The sequence below is a fragment of the Erigeron canadensis genome, chromosome 7, assembly GCF_010389155.1.
Source record: "Erigeron canadensis isolate Cc75 chromosome 7, C_canadensis_v1, whole genome shotgun sequence".
Taxonomy (NCBI): Eukaryota; Viridiplantae; Streptophyta; class Magnoliopsida; order Asterales; family Asteraceae; genus Erigeron; species Erigeron canadensis.
The window spans coordinates 28,854,981-28,875,375 of record NC_057767.1 but is presented as its reverse complement, the minus strand read 5'-3'; the positions used below and the strand labels follow the sequence as shown (position 1 = coordinate 28,875,375).

The window sequence follows — 20,395 nt, the reverse complement described above, 5'->3', positions numbered from 1 at the left end:
ATATCTTGTTCATGTATGTCCGGCCAAGGGTTTTTTTACCCATCTTTAAACATCACAATTATTTTCTTTTTCATGATCTGGCGGGTTTTAAATGTAGATACATATATATATATATATATATATATAGTGATGGTGTAGATAGGAAATATCGACCGAAGTGTGGTGGTGATTTTCTCCGGCCGAAGTGTAGAGATCTATATATAAATACAGATCTTATATATATAGAGATCTATATATACAGATCTAGATCTATATATCTGATTTATATATATGCTAATTAAATGTAGCACTTTGTTTTGATTGCAAAGGTAGTAGTTCACATCAGGGGTTTAAGTATTATTTGTTTAGATTTGAAATTTAGGGTTTGACTACTACTTGAGATTTGAGATTCTTTTTAGAAGAAAAGGTGCTGGTTGATGGTTGAATGTGTTTGGGGAAGAAGATGTTTGTGAAACAAAAGAACATAAATAAAAAAGAAAAACAAAAGAATAAAGATTGCATTAGTTGCAAAATTGGTCCTTGTATGTGTAATAAGACGAGATTGCCCATCATGTGAGAGGCACATGACCACACTAACGGAAGAAATTAGACGGAAGTTTTCTTTTGGACCATTTTTGCGAAAAAGTCACACTTTTGGCACTAAAATTGCGACTTTTCAAAAGTTTGGACCATTTTGCAAAAAAGTGTAATACCATAGGGACCAAAAATGCAATTAGTTCTAGATATTATAGATATAGATATAGATTATAGATATCCGATTGGTCAAACAGGTAAAAGAGAAATCTTTTTAAATGGGCTAGAAAGGGACGTGTTGGTTTTGGTTGTCAAATAAACATTTTGCCCATTATTTAGAAAGAGTGGTGATATTAGTACCACTAAAATTGATAAACTTACCACAAGGTATAAATTATATAGCATACTGTACAAATGTTTAATGCACTGTTATGGTAAATTTATCAATTTATGTGGTACGAAAATCACTACCTATTTAGAAATGTTTAATGCATTTTATAATGCTTTGCCCATCAGAATTATCTGTCAGCTGTTATGTGTTTTTTGGCATTTTAGTCTCGATAGTGGATACACGAGGGACCGACTAAAAGAAACTCAGGTATGATACAATTTCTTTACTACAGAACATGTTATAAGTTAAAAGGAGTCTCACTAAGCACAGAATCGCTTGCCTGTTGGGAAATGTTAACCGAGACTTTGTATGGATCTCGTCGAACAAAACCGAAATTTATGGTGTTCAAATTGTTTACGAGTATTTGATACACAAAGTGTGGGTTGTGCATATATATATGCTCTTAGTCTTGGAAGGGCATTATTTGGCAATAGTATCTGATGACAAGACCTTAAATAATCTGCCCATTCAAATCTGAAATGTTGGTAGACTATCTTATTACACCGGTCTAATGGTAAAATCAACACAAGGGGCCTTGGAACATGTTCGAAATGTCACTGCTATGTTGGTAGACTATCTTATTACAATAGTCTAGACAAGGTAAGCTTCTACATCTTTCTAATCCATTATGCATAACGCTATTTGACTCGAGTCTATCTTTGGGCAACAAAACATGTTTTTGGTTTTTATGATTTTAAACTCATCTATGCATATCGTTAGAGTTTGGTGGTAGGTTTTGGTTTTGGAGTCATGGTATCATAAGTGGTCTGTTTACTTTAAATGGGAAGGTAATAGTAGGAGTGTTCAAAACCGGATATCCGAAAATTCGGATATCCGAATTCCGGATATCTGAAAATTCGGATAGTAGATTTGCCCATCCGAAATCCGAATCCGAATATCCGAAATTACTTTTAGTTTTAACAAATAAATTTTAAAAAAAAAACATCCATCATTCTTCTAATTAAACAAAAACACCTAAGTAGCAATCTTCAATTCTCTACGCTGTACACATTTTTGACTGCTTTTAATGCGACTACAAGAAAAAGAAAAAGAAGAACAATAATATTATTAATAATATAGCTAATTGACAGCTTTTGATTGCAAACATAAATCAAATAAGATTAAATAAAGGTAGTTAGACATTTGTAATATTTAAAAGATGATTAAATATATTATTACTAACTCAATACTAAATATAACATGAATTAAAGATCTTACTTGGAATGAAATGGAGGGCGTGCGAATTGCCAAGGAAAGCAGTGGAGTGAAGTGTCAGAATCTTTGATGGAATAAAATGAGGATCAGGGTTTTGTTTAGACCAAGTACTCGTGAGTCGTCAATAGTTAGATTGTTAGGATGAAGGCCCAACATATGGAAAAGTAACTTAGCCGAAGACCAAAATCATTATTTATGTATATGTAATTTTCGGATTTTCGGATATCCGAAATTTTCAAAAACTTCATCCAATATCCGAATCCGAAAATTCGGATATCTGGATTTTCGGATAACTTCGGATCGGGTTTTCGGATATTTTGGATAGCGGATTCGGATTCGGATTTTTTGAACACCCTAGGTAATAATGGCAATGATATCCACTTTTCTGTCCAGATGTTTAATGCATTATGTATCTTTAAAAATTAAATAAAAGTAAAAGGTGCTTGGTGAAGGTCACCTTAGATACACCGAGTTTCGAGCCCTTGCAACACTTCTTGAGTGCTTAGGTTTTCGTTATTTGAGTAACATTAAAGTAGTGTTAATCAGACCATACGGTGTGAAACATTCAGGGGGGTGGTTTCGGCCCTGAAACGCGGCCTGAACGCCGTGTACATGGTCCCGGGATCGCGTTCCAGCTGGTCAAACCACGGTCCACGGTTAGTTTTGGACGCCCACTTTTCCTTGTTGTTTTTTGTGCATTCCGATCTCCAAGAGAACAAAGTGATAGTTTGTAGTTTTTTTTTTCCTGCTGTATGTGATATATGTATATTATTAAATTATTAAAAAAACACTAGAAACAAAAAAAAAATATTAAATAAGTAATGATTGGCTTTGACACATGTCATGAGATGCCCTATGGAGGCAAAGTTGTCTCATCCCTCTCATTTTGAAGAATGCCTTGGAATGTCTTGTTTGATGATGTGGCGCCACATGGAAGAGAACCCTCCTCTCATGGAATGCCTCATACCATATAGTCTAAAGTGTTCATTTTATGTTTTTAGATTTTCATTAGGATTTTTTTATCAATTTTTTAGATTTTTGTTCAGGTTTTTATGATTGATTGTAGTGATTTGTCATTTAATGAGACATACTATATAGAATTTGTATTAACATACCGTGTATAAACACGGATCTATATCTAGTGCTTACTTATTATAAGTTGTGAAAACAGCTACCAAAAACTCACTTTAGCATTAATTAGCACACATCAATAACCAAAAGCACTTCATACATTTTAGTAATGTAACAACTCTGTGCCCTCAACCTTTTTGCAAGCAACCTAGGCACATTTGAATTTGGTAATTTTATGACTTTCCATCATAAATTTGGCCAGAAGGCCCATATGGAAACAGAAGCATAGTTAGGCAAGAAATCTAGGAAACAAGTTGAAGAATATGAATAAGAATACCTGCATCATCCAGCAAATACTCATACTCATCCAACGAATCCTGATCGTCGTCCAACAAATCCTCATCTTCAACTGTATCCTCAGTGGCCTCCTCACGAACTCGAGTGACCTCCTCACAAACTCCAGCGGCCTCCTCACGAACTCCAACGACCTCATGAACTCCAATAATCTCCTCCCGTCCAGGGGAAGACGTGACTTTGACGATAAAAAGTCTTTCTTGGGTCAATGTTCTACGATCGACAGAAATAACCCTTCAAATATCTTCGGGTACCGAACAATTTACTAGTCAATTGCATAATGCAAAATTTCTACGTACGCGGGTGATAATGGTGTCATGTGTTGATGTCCGTGACTACTACTTGGTGGATCTCCGTTCCTGAGTCTTATTTGGGGGAAATCCATATAGAGGGATATGTTGGTATAGCTTCGGTGAGAGAAGGCACGCGACATCAGGTCCGAAATCGAGGAGACCTTTCGTTAGAGTTAAAGTTTTATAGGTTTTAATTTATTATTTTTTTTAATTTCTGATAGTTGGATGAGCCGTGTGCCGGTTTTCATGGGTTCAAAGTGTTGAACCCCGTGACCACGTGTGAGTTTCAAACTTGACTTTGGCGAGTGGAGAAACTATATTTTGAGTATCTTTACCTTTGGGTTTGGGTTGAGATAAGACTCTCTACAGATTACCTCTCATATTCCACTCATGGATTGGGTCTTGTTGTTATAGTTTCTTTTTGGTATATTGATTTTTACCATCATTCATATATTTACTTTTTACATTACTAGAATCTATGAAGCATGGAAACGCTAGTACCTCAACGACGGGAAGGAAAAACGCACGGAAATGTATATATATTTTTGAAGTTTGATAGGAATAACCCTTCAAATATTGATACTAAGAACATCTTCAATGGTAGTTTTTTAAAAGTTTTTTGTAAAGCTTTTCACTATTTAAAAAAGTTTTTGTATCACTTTTTTCCATTTAAGTGAAAAACTTTTTACCAATAGCTTGACAATCTTCGAGTCTTTGAAGAAATATGACACTCTCTTCCTCTTTTTAGTTTTTTTATTAAACAATATTTGAAAAACTTTTTTTTTAAAAACTTTTATCATTGGAGCAATAATTTGATCACAAGGTTTTTATAAAAAGCTTTTAAAAAAAATGACCAATGGAGATGCTCTTAGAAGGACTTTTGATCTAATTATTAGTTATTAAGTATCAATATACTATCTCTATTAGGATTTCTTATATTTTTAATTTTTCTAATTTTTATTATTGCCTTATTTTTTATAATAAAAATTATTATTGTCTTATATATTAATACTTAATAACTAATAATTAAATCAAAAGTCTTTATTAGTGTCAACATTTGAGGGTTATTCCTGTCAAACTTGAAAATTATATACATTTCTGTGCGTTTCTAATGTGTTTCCGTCCCATAGTTAGGGGTACTAGCGTTTCCGTGCTTCATAGATTCTAGTAATGAAAAAATTAAATAAATGGTAAAAATCAATATAACAAAAAGAAACTATAATAAAACAACAAGATCGAGTCCCTGAGCGGGTTTTGTGAAGTGAGCTGTAGACCGTCTTACCTCTACCCAAAGGTATAAAAACTCAAAATAAAATTTCTCCACTCGCCAAAGTCAAGTTTGAAAGTGACACGTTGTCTCGGGGTTCTACTTTGAACCCACTAAAACTGGCACACGGCTCATCCAATGAATTTTTTTTAAAAACAATAGATTAAAACCTCTAAAACTTTACTTCTAACGAAAGGTCTCCTCCTGGATTTCGGACCTGAGGTCGCATTCCCTCTCTCATCGAAGCTACACGAACATATCTTTCCATGTGGACCTCCCCCAAATTAAAACTCTGGACAGAGATCCACCAAGTAATAGTCACAGACATAAACACATGGCACTATATCAACTGAGTACGTTGAAATCGTGCATTATGCAATTGACCAGAAAACAGTTCGGTGCCCGAAGATATTTGAAGGGTTATTCTTGTCAACCGAAAAACATTGACCTAAGGAAGACTTTGTATCGTCAAAGTCACATATGCCCTTGGACGAGAGGAGATTACTAGAGTTTGTGAGGAGGTCGCTGGAGTTCGTGAGGTCGTTGGAGTTCGTGAGGAGGTCGCTAGAGTTCGTGGGAGGTTGCTGAGGAAATAGTCGAGGATGAGGATTTGCTGGATGAATCTTAGGATTTATTCTTCAATTTGTTTCCTAGATTTCTTGTTTAACTATGTTTTGTTTCCATCCGGGCCTTCTGGCCAAATTTATGATGGAAAGTCATAAAATTACCAAATTGAAATTTATTTGGGTTGCTTGAAAAGGGGCTAAGAGAAGAGAGTTGTCACTAGAATGTATGAAGTCCTAGATTATTGCATTAGCACATTTTAAAACTCTAAAAAGTCAACTTTTTTTTTTTTCTTCTTATTTTGGGGTGGAGGTGAGGGGAGGGAAATCCATTCTAAAACCCTAAAAAAGGGCACCCTTTTGGGGGAGAGACACATTCTAAAACCCTAAAAAGGATGAGGGTTCCCACTCTAAGATTTAGGGTTTGAAGGCTGAAGGTTAGCCGAGGGAGGTGCAAAATGAAATTTGATTTGGAAGGAGAATAATGATAACATGGCCAACCTTTCGGGGGAAGGACATGTAATATAATGCATTTCAAGTAAAATTAAAGATTCAAATGAACATTTACCTCCTAATATATTACATCTTATTAGTTAATAATATATTAAATTAATCTGATAGGTAAGTGATAAATCCTCCTAAACAAAAAAAAATAAACAATTAAAATAATATATATATATATATATATATATATATAAAGGATGATGGCAATGGTCTAGGCATGAGGTGAGGTTAGGCATGCCCATGCCTAGCGGCAAATACCGCCGCCAACGTCAAGCCATGGGCTAGGTATGAGTGATTTCGGCATACATTGTCGCTTAAGGATGGAAGAGAGGGAGAAGGATAATCAATTATGGAGGGATAAGAGAGAGTGGAAGTATGATTGGAGGAAAATAATAAAGGGATGGTGAGACATGAAGAGGCATGGTTGTCATAGGTTAGGCATAGCTAGGCATGAGTTAGGCCTGAAATAATGTGGCAGTATATTATTGATACATGACTAGGCATGAGAATGACCATTCTCATCGTACTTATGGTTTATAATTTTTTGGTGGGAATCTTGTGCTTTGGTGCTAAATTTCAAGCTTCTATTTTTAAGTTGGGATTGTCTTGACTCTTGAGTTAAATCAATTTAATATACCCATTAAAATATGGAAAACTATGTGTTGTTTTGGTGGGAATTCCTGCTTTTTGGAACTAAATTTCTAGATTTAGTTTTTTAGTTCTGTTTAGTTGACATTGAATCAACTAGATAAACCCCATCAAAGAATTATCAAAAAAGACACAAACTTTGTGAATGGGTTTTATTTTAATGCTACTTAAACTATATTCAAACAGGGCGAGATTGAGTATTGTTATTATTCAAAGAAAGAATATATATTTATGCTTTTTCGAGAATCCTGATCTTAGTTTTTAACTTTCAAGATACAAATTTTATAGTATACATATGATAACATAGTATACATACAATGCCAAAGAAATAAAACTTATTTAAAAAGAATAATATCTATCCAAAAGAATAATGATCGAATAATATCGATTATATCGGATAATATCCAGAATAAAATCTATCCAGGAATAATATCTATCCAAAAGAATAATAATCGAATAATATTGATTATATCGGATAATATCCAAAATAAAATCTTTTCAGGAATAATATCTATCCAAAAGAATAATAATCGAATAATATCGATTATATGAGATAATATCTAGAATAAAATCTATCCAGGAATAATATTTATCCAAAATAATAATAATCGAATAATATCGATTATATCGGATAATATCTCGAATAAAATATATCCAAAATAATATTAATAATGACAGGGAATCTATGAAATTCCTATAAATACGTGATTTGAATAACGAAGGAAGGCAGATAATTTCTGAGGAATACATTCTAAACCATAGCAAGAATTTCTCTTATTTCAACATTGCGAAACAACTTACTTTCACAGGATTGGATTTGGATGACATAAAACCGTATACATAATACGAGTTACCAACAGGGAATCACCACCCAAAAATCCTAAACTTTCTCACACTCCCCCATGCTAGGTGGCATGGGACCCCCATAACTTCTTATTATTATATAATGATATTAGATTGCATACTCACAAACTGTATATGTTGATTGACGTATCATCAAAATTCTAAGGTGACTTTAATTTATATTTAATCAATTTGAAATACCCTTTAAGAATGAGTGAAAAAAGCATAAACTTTACAGTGGAATGTTCGAAAAAATCAGAATCAATAATTTAGTTACTCATATTTGTGTTAGGGAAGTGATATATCTACAACAAATTTTAGTTATCTACAACAATGTATGCTATACACAGTTGTATATTGCGCAGTATAAAAAATATATAAGTTGTAGATGGCTAAAATATGTTGTATATATATTATCTCTCTTTGTGTTAAAACTTCATGGGTAAGTTCCAAAAATGTAAGTAAAAAATGCATATAAGTTGTACACGGCTAAAATATGTTATAGATATATTATTTCCCTTTGTGTTAAAAACTTCATGGGTAAGTTCAAAAAATGTAAGTACATATGGAAGTGATCGATAATGGCAATTCAAGTGGGAGCAAGGTCTCATCAGTCCCACTAACTCCAAGGACTGAAGGTGAAATCTTACAATCAGCCAAATTGAAGAGCTTTAACTATTCAGATCTCCGAAATGCTACTAGAAATTTTCGTCCAGAGAACGTATTGGGAGAAGGTGGGTTTGGGTCGGTTTTTAAAGGGTGGATCCATGACCAGTCGTTTACTGCTGCAAAGGCTGGGACTGGAGTTGTTATTGCCGTCAAAAGACTTAGTCAAGAAAGCTTTCAAGGTCATAGGGAGTGGCTGGTAAGCCTCTAGAATCTTATTACTACATCAGCTTTAAAAAGATTCATTCATCGTTTTTGTGATCCAAAATATGTTGGTTTTTGTAGGCAGAGGTGAACTATTTAGGCCAGTTTTCGCCCCCCAATCTTGTGAATTCGATTGAGTATTGTTTGGAAGATGAACACCGGCTTTTAGTTTAGGAGTTCTTGCCGCGTGGGAGCTTGGAGAATCACTTGTTCAGGAGTAAGTCTATGTTTTGTTTTTCAGTGATTACATTGATCAAATGATTCATGTTTTTGATATTATTAGGAGGATCTTACTTCCAACCACTTTCCTCGAGTCTTCAATTAAAAGTTGCTCTTGGAGCCGCTAGAGGACTTGCTTTTCTTCATAGTGCCGAAACAAAAGTAATTTATAGGGATTTCAAGACTTCTAATTTTTTGCTTGATTCTGTATGTTGCGTCGCTTGAAATCAAATGACTAAACCATTTTACGAGTCTCGTTTGCTGTTTTAGTTTTGATAATGATTGATTCTCTGTTTCAAATAGGAGTACAATGCAAAACTCTCTGATTTCGGCCTAGCCAAGGATGGGCCAACTAGTGATAAAAGCCATGTTTCGAATAGGGTCATGGGGACATATGGATATGCAACCCTTGAATATTTAGCCACTGGTATGCTCACATTCTGTTACAGTTGTTATTCTTAAATTTATCATACAACTATAATAAATATTTTTCTTTATATAATGATACTTGACATTATTGACATTTATTTGGAAAAGACCGTTGCATTTGCTTATATAGAATCAGAAACACTACAAAATGGTACCAACCGTTTCATGCTTATATGTTTGTGTCCATTTGGTCATTATAGGTCATTTGACAAACAAAAGGGACGTGTATAGTTTCGGAGTGGTCCTTTAATTGTTGTCGAGCCGAGTGGGTGGTTTATAAGTAAAGGTGGGAAATAATCCTATCCATTAATGAGGACGAGAGTAATTATCTGCGCGTTGCAACGGTAAGATGGTAAAGTGATAGGTGATACGTTGTGATATGTCATAGAGTGTGATAGTCAAATGTCTTAGCCGTACGGACTCTACTCTCGGATTTAAAAATTTGTCGAAAGTATATCGAATGACATCTCTCATGAAAGAGCATGAAATTTTAAGAACACCCATATAATTTTTATAATTTATCGATTTACGTTTTTTGAGATAAAAGATTTTTAATGAATTAGAGAAATAAAATGATTTATGGAGAAGAGAGAAAAAAACGAGTGGTTGAAATTTATTCTAAGGGTATTATGAATCAGTGTTAAGGGTATTTTGGGGTTTTCATTTGTGTAGAGTTGAAAAAATGGAGGGAACAAATATTTTATAATACAGTAGAGATAGAGATAAAATCAAGGGTCATGATTTGGTCATTGGATCTTAATGAAAATATAGGTTTCAAATGAACAAATGTCATCTATAATATATATTATAAAAACCTTTATTTATGGAAATATTGAAATTTGTGTAATATTTACACATGGCATCCCTTAAATGTTTCAATATACACTATCCACTTAACATTAATAATTTTAATTTACACTATCAATCATATATCTTTTTAAGTATCTCCGTTAACAATCGCCCTTATCAATACACTGTCTCCGCGACAACTACCCCCGCATTGTGCGGGTACCGTGGTAATTATTTCTAGATGAAAAGAGGTGATTAAAAATTCTATAAGTTAGAAGTGTAGATATTAATTCTATATTAGTGGGCTACTTTTCAAAAAAGAAAAGTATATAATGGGCTCGTGGGCTAGTGTTAATTAAATAAGTTCAATATATGTGGCCCATAAAATCACCTGTCTTAACTTGTAAACCCTAAATTGCCTTTCCAAAAAACAAATTGGTAACGTAAATTAAACCATCTCTCCTCAATTATACGGTCGCTTCACCTTTCTTTTTCCTTTCTTCTTTTTTGTCATCTCTAATTAATTTCAATGGGAGGTCGAGTGTTAGATTTTTTTGAGCCTTTGCGTGAACTAACGTTACCGAGTGTTATCGAAACATTAGAATTGGGTGGCTATTACACCGCGGAGGTCGGTGGACAGCTGAGAGCCTTTCAGGTTCATATATATATATCATATATATACACATATAGATTCATATATATATATGTGTATATATATGTATATATATACATATATATGTACATATATATACATATATATGTACATATATATACATATATATGTACATATATATACATATATATGTATATATATATATATATATATGTAGGGGAAAGATAATTTGAGACCAACTAAAAAAAGTTCAAAAAAGGACCATTGATTTTCGTAAGTTACACACCACCATCATGATCTACTATGATATACAAGACTTTTTTGTAAAAACACTAAGACTTTCAAGCGACGGGCCCACAGAAAAATCATGTGTGAGTTAACTTACACACTTACACATGATTTTTCTATGGTTCCATCGCCGAAAAGTTTTAGTGTTTTTACAAAAAAGTCTTGTATATCGTAGTAGATCATGATGGTGTACAAAAATCAATGGTCCTAGTTGGTCCTAAAATAAGAGGTGGTCTCAAATTATCTCACCCCTATATATGTATATATATATATATGTATATATATAGATTCATATAATTCAATCTATTTTATTTAAACTAAAAGCTTTTAATTGGATTTTACATATTGTTGCAGTTCCTCATATTGTTAAGAGTTTTCAAATCGAGGGAACCGAACTGTTTAATGGTCAATTGCATATTTCAACGAACTGAGGTGATACTGGTTCCATGTGTTAATGTTTGTGACTACTACTTGGTGGATCTCTGTCCGGAGTTTTATTTGGGGGAGATCCACATAGAAGGAAATGTTCGTGTAGCTTCGGTGAGAGAAGGCACCCGACTCTAGGTCTAAAATTCAGGAGGAGACCATCCGTTAGAGGTAAAGTCGAAAGATCTCTTGGATTTCGGACCCGGTGTCGTGTGCCCTCTCTCAACGAAGCGATACAAATATTTCCTTCTATGTGGATCTTCCCCAAATAAAACTCCGGACGGAGATCCACCAAGTAATAGTCACACACATCAACACATGGAACCATTATTATCCGAGTACGTTGAAATTGTGCATTATGCAATTGACCAGTAAACACTTCGGTACCCTCGAGTTGAAAACTCTCCACAAAATCAGGGATTGCAACAATCTATAAAATCCAATTAAAAACTTTTAGTTTAAATAAAATAAATTGAATTAGATGATTTTAACTACATACATATATATATATATATGAACCTCAAAGGGTCTTAGGTGTCCATGGACCTCTGCGTCGTAATAAGCACCAACTTCTAGTGTTTCGGAAACACTCAGTAACGTTACTTCAGGCAAAGGCTCGAAAAAAATCTAACACTCGACCTTCCATTGAAATTGATTAGAAATGACAAAAAAAAAAGGAAAAAGGAAGGTGAAATGGCTGTATAATTGAGGAGAGATGGTTTAATGTAGGCTACAACTTTTTTTGGGAAAGACAATTTAGGGTTTACAAGTTACGACATGTGATTTTATGGGCCACATACATTCACTTCATTTAATAAACACCAACCACTATATACCTTTCTTTTTTGAAAAGTAGCTCACTAATATACTCTTAATATCTAAACTTCTAACTTATAGAATTTTTAATCGCCTCTTTTCTTCTAGAAATAGCTAGCACGGTACCCGCACAATGCGGCGGTAGTTGTCGTGGCGACAGTGTGGTGGTGAGGGCTATTGTTAGTGGCGGACCGATTGAATGGTGTAGGTAATTGATGTAAAAGTAATTGATATACTCCCTTCATCTCATTAAAAATGTTTTATTTATAAACTTTGACCATATATATAAATTTATGTGTTATTTAAAACTTGATGAAAAGTTATACCACTAAAAACACAATAAATTTATATAAGTTTCATTAAGTATTATTAGACATGAAACGACTCAACCCAAAAATAGAAGAATATATATATATATTTTCGAAGGGCTTAACCGATGTACTTTGAACCAACGTTTGGATAACTCGAGTTTAGTTTCATATTTAAAAGATTTCACCATTAGAAAGTAGACTCTAACACGTTTATGTGGAAATCTTGAACGTAGAAAACGGAGATACGGTTTGAAAGTTATAATCGTTTAAAAATCCAGCTGAACGAGGACAAAGTTGCGTCACACCTCCCAAAAGTTGCGGCGTAACTTTCGGGTCAGGGAACTCAGAGGCTTCACAGTTGCGTCACACCCTGCAGGACATGCGACACATCTCTGCATCTGACAGCAAAACACCATTTTTGACACTTAAAACCATTTGCAAACTTCTCTAACTCAATTCCAATCCTCATGACATAACATTTCTGATTCAAACAAGTTTCAAACACAAAAGTAAACATAACAAAAGTGTTCATTTGATCAAACGTTCACTTTACAACCAAACGGGGCGTATTACATAAGTTTACATCGACTAGGGTTTTACAATACATCAAGATACAAAAGATCATGACTCTAACCCAAGTTTTTTATAAAAATGTACATAACAAAACTTTATCAAAAATACTTCATATGTACCAAGAGCCATTAGGTTTGAGAGAGCCCAACTAGGTTTTACAAAACTCAACATTTCTCCGCAAATTGGATAACTACCTTCAAAACACATAAATTCACTTCAAGGCACTATTAGTCAATCACTTGTTCCCACTTCCGGAACCTAAATAAAAGTAAACAACTAACGGAATAAGCTTACGCTTAGTGAGTACGTTTACATACAAGCATGCACATATTGAAAACAATACATAAGGAGGAGATATAGAACCTATATTACCACATAATCATCTCATCCATAAACACCTTCATGTCAACACAAAAATGTGAAACCATGTAATCAAGTAAAACATACTATCCATCGTTTAATCACATTGTCATATCTCATATGGTCATATGTCATCTTATCATTTACTCATCACTATACCATGGGTCTCAAATCGTGAATTCTACACAATTACGCAAGTATATATTACTATACATTCAAACAACCAACTGATCATCTCATTCGCATCTAAATCACATAGCCATACCCCGTATGGTCTTTATTCCATCATCTATATACCACACATAGATTCCACCATCTTTATGTAATTGATCCAACATGTGTTTAATCATATATAAAAGTACCCACCTCAATGACGAACTACCAAATCGAAGATGACCACATGAACTCATATTATCGCTTTCAACTTAGCAATAATCACAATAGGCATATAGGGTCATCTAGCCATATATCACTAACATTATTATCATCCTAATTCTCATCCCAATCTTATTTTCTTATTAAGTTAACCTACTTTAAAGTTCTCATTTTAGTCATATATTACTTATGACCATATTAACAATGTCATTTCACATTATTAACCAAAATCATCACTTTTATATCTTTGACTATGAATGTTACCAACAACTTTACCCTCAAAATACTCATGTAACTTGACAACAACATGATCATCCCACTAAAAATCCCCAATTTGGTTAACTTCCTGTAACACCTCGAGCAAGGCTCGAAATATCACCGAAAAGATATAGCGTATGCATGGGATTATCGTAGAACATGAACTATATGAAAAAAGGGATTCGGTGAATCCAACTTCAACAAACAAGTACATAATGCATAAATGCAAAATAAGGGGGCAAATGAATACTGGATCCATGTAAGTCCAAGCCCAAGTTTTAGCACAAACATCAATCAACCGACACATCTTAGAATCTATTGGTTACCTGAAAAGTGTACTAAACAAAGTCAACACTAGGTTGGTGAGTGCGTAGTAATGGTTCACAAGTAACCATCGACAAATATCACGATAAGTAAGGTAAGTAAAGGCTTACAAGTAGCCTTTATAAGGCTCAACATCAACTAAGATAGGTACCTGAAAGTAAACCTCATCACATAACAAGCCAATAATGTATCAACAAGAATGAGTGGTGCGTGTCACACTTATGCATGAGTAATATCAACGTCAAAGAATATGCATAACAATAAGGAATGCACAAAATATGTATGTATGCGACATGATCAAGCAATGCATGAGTGTAAATCGTGTGTCTCTCAACCATCATCACAATGTGCAAGTCCCCCGGGGAGCGAACGGCCTCGCACACGTTTCCCATACAAAAGGGGTGCGTACGTTCTCACTCACGTTTCCCATTATCTTGGGGGCACTTGCGTCTCATCAATAACCATATCAATACGTATGCGTGTTTACGTTCCCCGGGGAGCGAACGGCCTCGCACACGTTTCCCATACAAGAGGGGTGCGAACGTTCCCGCTTACGTTTCCCATTAGCGTGGGGATACATACATCTCATCCATAACCAACAATGCGTGTTACCTCAATCACAAATCCACCAATCATCAACCAACCAAAGCTATACGTACATACACTCAGGAGGATTCTACTTTCAACGAGTTCTCGATGCTTACATATAGGGTCACCCGCAGCCTTCCCACCACATCTCAAACCCTTTGAAGGTATAACCGACTTCCATGTATGTACATCTATCCTAAATAATCACAATATCACAATCATATGCGTCATCAACCAAACGTGTCAATCAATCCATTATTCAATCAATCAAGACCATCCATCAATCAAACAACCAATCAAGACTATCCATCAATCAAGCAATCAATCAAGGCTATCCATCAATCAAACAATCAATCAAAACTATCCATCATTTAATCAAACAATAAGTCGTCAATCAAATTAACCAAACAATCAAACAAGCACGTAGGTGTACACTTTTCAGCCTGAATCTCAATTGAGTATGGAGCTACGGAACTCACCTTGATTCAGCAACAACAAGTTAATATCAAGCTACGAATTTCCAATGATCGTCTAATGTCCACAAGCTAGCAATATATGTCACGATACAAGCCATGGTCAATACTAGTTATACTATACCACGATTTCCTCAAAGGTGTTTTGGAAATGATTCGAGAATGTTTAAACGACCAATAAAGAGTTTTGGTTAAACACGGTTCAATGACTTAATTAGTACTAAAATTTGACTTGAAAATCAAAGTGTTTAGAAATATGTTTAATCAATTTTGTTGACCTTAAAATGATGATATAAGACTAATAAACAAGCTTTGGATCACTAAATGTCGACCGATAACCGAATGAAAATGCTAGGGGAGGACAGAGGATTTGCGAACGATGTAGCGGATGATCCGGCGGTTGGTCGAATGAACACAGATCATCCGTCAGTTCATCAAGAGCGTCCGCAGATTTCAAAGAATAAGAAAAACGGGTTTTGACCTAAAAATCGACAACCTTATAAGCCAAATCCGGTTACCAAACTCTAACACAACCAAATTCAAGTATATTCACCCCATAAAAACATACCAATGCACAAACCCACTTCCGATTTATCAAGCTTTGATTTGAAACCCATTTTTGACCAAAAACAACCATTTTACACTCGATTCGACCACAAATCGTTTAGATGTATAACAAGGAAGTATTCTACAACGTAAGAGGAACATTTTGAGCTAAAAAACACTTACCAATTTGACCGGAAGCTCAAATTCGGTTATTAAAGCCTTAAAGTGGATGAACACTTGATTTAACCCAAAATTACTTGAAGTTTGAAGATAAGGATATGATATATAACAATTTTCTAACACTTTGATGTTTACTAGAGCCTTAGATCTGAAATTTATAGAAGAAAAGATTAGTGTGTGTTTTGTGTGTGTGTTCTTGAGATTGAGAGAGAAAGGAAAGTGTGTGTGTGTGTGTGTGTAAGAGAAAGAGATAAGAGAGAAATGAGAGGTGGGGAGGGGTTTTGTTCCCCTCTTGCACTCCCGCGACTAGTTCCGGTTTCTCCTGATATTTGATTCGTATAGTTCAGACTTTTAACTTGAGTATTGTTCAAATATTTCATTGACACAATATTATATATTTCAAAATTACGCTCCTAATGACTATTCAAATGCCTACCTTTTCATTACAAGAGTTTATTTACTTAAATTTGACTAATTTCTATTTTATCAGTTTGCTAGCATTGACCGGTTAAAATGGCGGGTGTTACACTTCCATGAACCCTAACTTGTATTAAATCAAAGTATCTCATTTTAAATAAAAACTCCCAAATTTCATTAACATCAAGAACCCTAATCTTAAATATATCAAAATAACCTACTTTGATGAAAACCCCCAAATCAACTTGGATTCTAAGAACCCTAATTAAAACAATCAAAATAATTAAAAGTACCTTTAACTTCAGATGGAGATCAACTAGATGATAACATGCAATCCCAAACTCAAATTTTTCTTTCCAATTTTCCTTGTGTGCTTCGAAATTCACACACCCACACACACTAAAATCCCTTAATTTAATTTCTAGCAACATGAAGGTTATTGTTATTATCACTTAGAACTTTTTCTTGAATTTGGATGAAGATGATTAATCATAAATTGGAAGAAGTTGAATTGAGAGAAAGGAATGGAGGTTGTTGAGAGAAAAATAATGAAATTGTAAATAAAAGAAAATAAGATGGTTGGCATTTACTAGTTTACGAAACTTTAGATGGGTAAAATACTCGTTATTCACTAAAGTTCCAACTAATTTAAACGCCATTTGTTATGTTTAAATAACAAGAAATTACTTTAAAGGTAAAACTATAATAAAAATCACTAAAGTTACATTTTAAAGTATTTGGGGTGTTACAACTCTCCCACGCTTATTTGGTTCACGTCCTCGTCAACCTCACTTCGCAACTCAAAGTATACCCGTTTATTACACCGTACCTACATCAAGTCAACCTATGTTATCGATTTTTTTTTTCTTCAATCCATCAATTATCTCAATTTTATATTTATACTCTATTCTCATCACTCTATCCTTTAGGTTGAACCCTAAATTCACATAAAATTTTACCATTAAGTTGACACTTAATCAAATTCTTACACCTCTTTCCCATGAGAACAATCGTTTCACCTCATTTTCTCATCGATTCATTAGCAACTACATTTTCATACCTCTTATTAGCACCGTTAAGTCAAAAGAATTTGTAATATTAACTCATGAAAACATAAGTCTACATCTTCTTAGTCCTACATATAGTCACATTCATATTTGTTCATCACTTATTATCTCCTACACTTAAGGAGTTTACAAATATACTTCAATTCTTGACATAATACACTTTGACAAGGGCGGTTCCAAATGTATACTAACTAGGTCCACGAACATACGTTAGATCGGAATTTTTTTAGCAAGCATATAGAAGATTATGATTGGACACATGTTATCCAAGAGCTTGGACCTAGGTAAAATATGAAATAAGTCTTTTAAAACGTTTGAAGTAAATAAGTTAAAATTAGATACACTTAGTTTTTGTTAGTTATAAAATATAACAGTTTAGAAAGATACATGAGCTCTATTTCCAATCCTAATAGTTCATTAGTAGCATACCAACGAACTTTTAGAGTTTTAGTCACTCTTCTTTCATTTATAACTCAAAATTTCTAATCTTTAAAATACTAAGCTTATCAAAAAAAAAAATCGAGTAGTGATATTGTGTAATAATGATACACCATCAACTAATTAGCAAGATTTTAGAGTAGTCGTGGGAGAAAGTTTAAAATCGGAGGAAGCATGAACCAAAAAAGATTTACCAATAATCAAATCCTATAGTAAAAATTGTACAATAATAAAAACTCATTTCATTGCTTCGTAGTTAAGATAGTGGTCGTAATAGAAGTGGAATTAATGTCATGACAAAGTAAAACCAGATAATCTAATGAGAGTTTCACTTAATTATTAATAGGTGTTTTGTGAAAATACTCGCTTTGAGAAAGATTTCGATTTAATATATGTGGTGTTTCGTGAAAACCCGACCCGACCTGACCTGACCTGACCTGTTATTGAATACGAACAAAAAAAAAATTTTTTGCCCAAAGTAAATTTAGACGCACGTGATTTTCATTCCTGAATCCGCCAGTGCACTTTGATTACAAACTTCTAAAATCTCACCCTACAAACCAAAATAACTCTCATGAATTCTCAAACAATTTAAAAAATTATCATTAAAACTAAAACAATAAATCATATAACGGTTAGCATACTTGACTCATAGATTTGCAACAAATACATAATCAACTAGAAACAGAATTATCCATTCAGATTAGGGAAAATTATTTTAATAAACAAAAAAGAAATGCTATTTTATAAAATATACATGGTTTTGCAAACTAACAAATTTAAACAAAATACCCGTGCTATACCGTCACAAAAACACACGGATTACTTTCAACCAATTGAAAGTCACCACATGGCCATTCTTCATCTTCTCTTTCTCTTTCTTTTCTATCCTCAACACCCCATTTTCTTTCAAATGTAAATGATAACAACACAAATCAAACCAGTTTTCCTTCTATCAATTAAAAACAACAGCAAAATCGAACTTTCTTCACTTGCTGAAGGCAAAAACTACAAAACATTATTGACTTACAAAACGCGAAACGATTGAATGTTAAGAATGGTAGCGATGAATCATTTTCTATCCCAGATGGTCGAGTCACCTACTCGTTTATATGACATACTGGCTTTGACGGTGATGATGCATCAATTTCCATTCCCACTACTCTTTATCATGCCTGACTTGAGGCTCTGCTAATGATTCAACGACTTCTAGTGCTAATAATGGTGTAGCTTTACTTCAAGTCTTTCATTAGATTATCCTTTCACCTTGCCACTTTCAATTATATAAAAAGAAAAACATAATAAGAACTGAACAAAGCCAAATCTGATTATTTAGCAATAACATATAAAGCCAAATCAAGTAATCAACCCATTTGTCTACAGTAGCTAAAATCATTATGTGTCAAAGTATACAAACACTAATAACAAAAAATAGAAACAAAAGCTAAGTCAATAACCAGATAATGTAAGAAAAGGTAACATTTGTCAAGAAAATTGAGAAAGAAATTTCTATAAAATTTATAAAGGCCAGCAGTAGCCCGACACCCATTCCCTGTAACAGTAAAGTTGTAAAATGATTTTATCATTATAATGGAAGACGAATTTTTTTTGTTGTAGTTGCTTAATTGATTAAAGGAAGGGAAGAGTGATTTGATTTGTGGTGTTATCATACTCAATTGATTAGAAATCTGCAAAGGGATTAAAGAAAGAAGATGGTGATTGAAAAGAAAGAGAAAGACAATGAGAAAATGGAAGCCACGTGTTTGAGTGTGATTGGATTAGACTAACCGTGTGTTTTGCACTTGTATAACACGGGTATATTGTTTAAATTTGTTAGTTTTTAAAACATGTTCATTTTATAAAATAGTCTTTTTTTTATTTATTAAAGTAATTTTCCCTTCATATTATTATATTCATCAACTATTTTAGCCTCGCGTGTGGACTTAATCCACACCAAAGGCCCATGCTTAACTTATCTTGTTATTTCAACAAAATTTATTAGCATAATAATAATAATAATAATACATAAAAATTCATATTTTAAAGTTTTTAAGTCTTCCTTTAAAAGTTGAGGGTGGATAGTGCTAGAATAGCCCAACAATAGAACGTTCGCATAGTGAACTTTGGGTGATGTTTCGTCAGGTTTATAATTAAATGGTTGGATTTTACAATCTCTAATCATAGTAGGTAATCTGAATATTGAAAAAAGAAAGCTACATATGATGGTTATACCATTTTTTCTGTCAAGGAGGATGGTTATATATTGTTCATTATTACTGTTTTGTTTCCTCATGACAGCAACGTATGCTTCAGTTCGAAAATTTGATCAAAATTGTTACGGCTTTTGAGTGTTATAACTCATGCGCAAAAGAA

The 20,395-nt window shown here is 33.7% G+C and overlaps 1 long non-coding RNA gene and 1 pseudogene across 1 annotated transcript; both read left to right on the top strand.

Annotated features, from left to right (window-relative positions):
* The first annotated feature begins 7,439 nt into the window (after positions 1 to 7,439).
* On the top strand, positions 7,440 to 9,627 carry LOC122608678 (annotated as a pseudogene).
* Positions 9,628 to 12,661: 3,034 nt separating this feature from the next.
* Positions 12,662 to 19,924, top strand: LOC122608680. Its single transcript, XR_006325285.1, has 2 exons — positions 12,662 to 12,756; positions 19,640 to 19,924. It is a non-coding gene; the product is annotated as an uncharacterized LOC122608680 (long non-coding RNA).
* Positions 19,925 to 20,395: the final 471 nt, after the last annotated feature.